The sequence below is a fragment of the Lathyrus oleraceus genome, chromosome 4 (genome assembly GCF_024323335.1).
Source record: "Lathyrus oleraceus cultivar Zhongwan6 chromosome 4, CAAS_Psat_ZW6_1.0, whole genome shotgun sequence".
NCBI lineage: Eukaryota > Viridiplantae > Streptophyta > Magnoliopsida > Fabales > Fabaceae > Lathyrus > Lathyrus oleraceus.
Window position 1 is genome coordinate 432,348,521 of NC_066582.1, and position 3,525 is coordinate 432,352,045.

Sequence of the window (3,525 nt, forward strand, 5' to 3'; positions counted from 1 at the left end):
AGTGGTCAACCTTGCCTTGACATATCTAAAAGGTCGTTCTTGTGATACTGGTAAGTGTCATACTAGCACTCGCGTGTGTTTCATTTTTGATGTCGGTAAACACCATTGTTTCGGTGTCTGTAAACATCGGGTATTCTCCCCAGTCATCAGTAAGTGTCTGGTCATTTTTTGATGTCGGTAAACATTATCTTTCGATGTCGGTAAACATCGAGTCTTTTCTGCAGTCATCAGTAAGTGTCTGGTCATTTTTTGATGTCGGTAAACATCATCTTTCGATGTCGGTAAACATCGAGTCTTTTCTGCAGTCATCAGTAAATGTCTGGTCATCATTTTTGGTGTCGGTAAACACCATTGTTTCGGTGTCTGTAAACATCGGGTATTCTCCCCAGTCATCGGTAAATGTCTGGTCATTTTTTGATGTCGGTAAACATCATCTTTCGGTGTCGGTAAACATCGAGTCTCACCCCAGTCATCGGTAAATGTCTGGTCATTTTTTGATGTCGGTAAACATCATCTTTCGATGTCGGTAAACAATCGAGTCCTTCCCTCAGTCATCGGTAAATGTCTGATAACTCCCCAGCTAGAAATCCCCAGTAGAGTCATCTGTAAATGTCCTGTCTGGTTTCCGGTTGCGAATATTTGTTTGTATCTCCCCAATAAATTTCTCATTCCCAGTCATCGGTAAATGTCTGTTCGTTTTTTGATGTCGGTAAACATCATCTTTCGATGTCGGTAAACGTCGAGTCTCATCCCAGTCATCGGTAAATGTCTGGTCATGCTTTGTTTCCTTGTTGATAAAATCAAGATCCCCAGAAGTCGTCGGTAAACGTCTTGTCTGATTACACCATAAAGATTTTGTTCCTCCCCAAGTGGAGACGCCATCGGTAAATGGCCCCGTATGCTTCGATATCGGTAAATATTGAATGCCCAGTTTTATCCGCCATCGGTAAATGGCCCCGTTTTCTTCGATATCGGTAAATATCAGATCTCCAGTTGCAGTAGCCATCGGTAAATGGTCGGGTTGAAGTTGATATCGGTAAATGTCAAGTTTCTTTGAAGCCACCATCGGTAAATGGTTTTGCTTCCTTTTACATCAGAAGTTGTTTCCCAGCAGCCATCGGTAAATGGTCTTGCTGAAGTTGATATCGGTAAATATCAAGTTACCAGTCTCTAACCATCGGTAAATGGTTTCGCTTTTCTGAAGTTGTCAATTGCAGGCGTCATCAGTAAATGACGTGGTTCTTCTTGTTTCATATCCGTCAGAGTGCAAATTTCTACGGTTCTTGGTATTCAATCCCTGTTTACCCTGAAAGTCTGACAGCCGTTGCTCTCATCCATTCGGGTTCCTAGCTGATTGAATAGGGGCAGCTGTAGCACCTCAAATTTGCACCTATCATTGTACATACATTCTCATATTAGGTCATAACATAACATGGTCCACTGCATAACATTGCATTGTCCTATTTGCCTCAAGTGCAAGCCGATCAAGAGAATTAGGTCAAACTGGTCAGGAGATCAGTCAGTCAAGCAAGCAAGTACAAATTCCATTGAGCCAAGGCCCTAGGGTTGGTCCAACATGTTCACATGACTTGGAGATCCATTTGAAGTGTTTAGGTCAAGGATTGGATGTTCAGAAGTCATCAGTCAATGCACAGTTTGCCAGAAACCCTAAAAAGTCAAACTTGGTCAACTGTGTCTGATTTTATGGTTTTGATGGTTGGATTTGGCTTGAGAGGTCTCATTCATGTCCATATAGTCTTCATATATCATGTCAAACACCATCATGGAAGAATTTGAAGCCAGATCAGAAATTTCCAAAAATAGAAACTGGACCTGTAATTGAAACCTGCCAAAAATGGAAAGTCTTGATCCTCAAACTTACATCATGATACAAGCTTCAAATGAATTTTTGCCCAACATGAAAGTTGAAGATCTTGTTCTCCCATTTCCAAAAAGTCCAAGAACACTCAATTCCCATGTATGGTTGGCAAGTTATGATCAAATCATTTTCAGAAATTTTTGAACTTCAAAAGGCCATATCTCTCAAACCATTTGGCCAAATTTGGTGGGGTTTTTTCCAACAAGTCACATTTGACCTCCTCTTTCCAAAAATGTAACCATCACTCACCAAAACATCATGGATCAAAATGGCATTTTTTGACTTACTTGAATTAATTTCAAGTGAAGTGAAATTTTGACCTTTTAAAATAACCATTTGTAATCACTTTGGCCATTCAAATATGTTCAGAAATCATATTTTGGTCATGTTACAAAGTCATTTTCGTGCAGTACACACAGCCATTCCTAACTTGCTTGAAAATTGGCCAAAAGTACATCTTTCACCAACTCCATCCCACCTTTTCATGGACTGTGATTTGTACCCTTAAACAGAGTATTTAAACATCATTTTTCTGCTAAATGAAACCCTAGCAGCCACCATTTTACAACAGAAAAACCCTTGTTCTCTCATTTTCTCATTTTTGCATTTTGGAACTTTTCTTGAAAAAACTGCAAAGAACACGACCTGGCCTTGCTTGCTTCATCATTTCTCTTCATTGTGAGCACATTTCCATCATCTTTTCCCAACTGGAACCACAGCACACGACTGTTTTCACCAAGCACTCATCAATGGCAGTTCAAGTTCTGGACCATTTCAAGCTTTCCTGAGCCGAGCTTTCTTCACCATTCACCTTGTGGAAGTTTGTTGAGCATCTGTTTCAGCCATTTACCACCAAAGAACCACTGTATTACAACTGCCCTCCAGATCAAGTAAGTTTTCGACCCCATTATTTCTCCAAATCATGCTATTCCTTATGAAGATCTTACTTGGCTGATCATTGTGAACTTTAAATCGTGCAAAATGGTTGAGTGATGAGTGAGAAAACTGGTTTTAAAGTTTCACATCCAAATATGTTTCTGCTCGATGCTTCCTTGTTAGTTTGATTTAGTGAATATGAATGTTGGAACATTGATGTGCATTGCTTGATGGTTCGAATGGTATGCTTGATTCAAAAATCTGGAAAGTTTGCTCTTCATCTTGATGAACTGGTCACTGTAGCACGCAAAACCCTAAATTCATAAAACCCAGAAATTGCATTGGCTGATTCTGTTTCACGTTGCATGCTGTTTCCCCTGTTGCATTAAGCCTGGCCAATCAAATTATTTCGTTTGCTTGCCCAAAACGACCGCGTATTGTTTAAGTGACATGGGAATTACAAAAATGCCATCCGTGCCATGTGACTTATTGAATATTGTTGTTTTTTCATGATTAATTTCATCTTTTGATCATCAAACTTGTGAAAATCATAAGTCAAGCATGCTTTGTCCAAAATTCATGGGAATTTTTGCATCATCTTCATCATGATCTCTACTTTTTTATCATATTTTTTCCAGATTTTTATGATCATTGGATTTTATTTGGCATATTGATTTGTAACATGTGTTCATTTTTTGCACATTCCACCAAAACCTTTGTGAAATGGTCATGACTTATCCTATGGACTTGAAACTTTTTGAGCACAAACT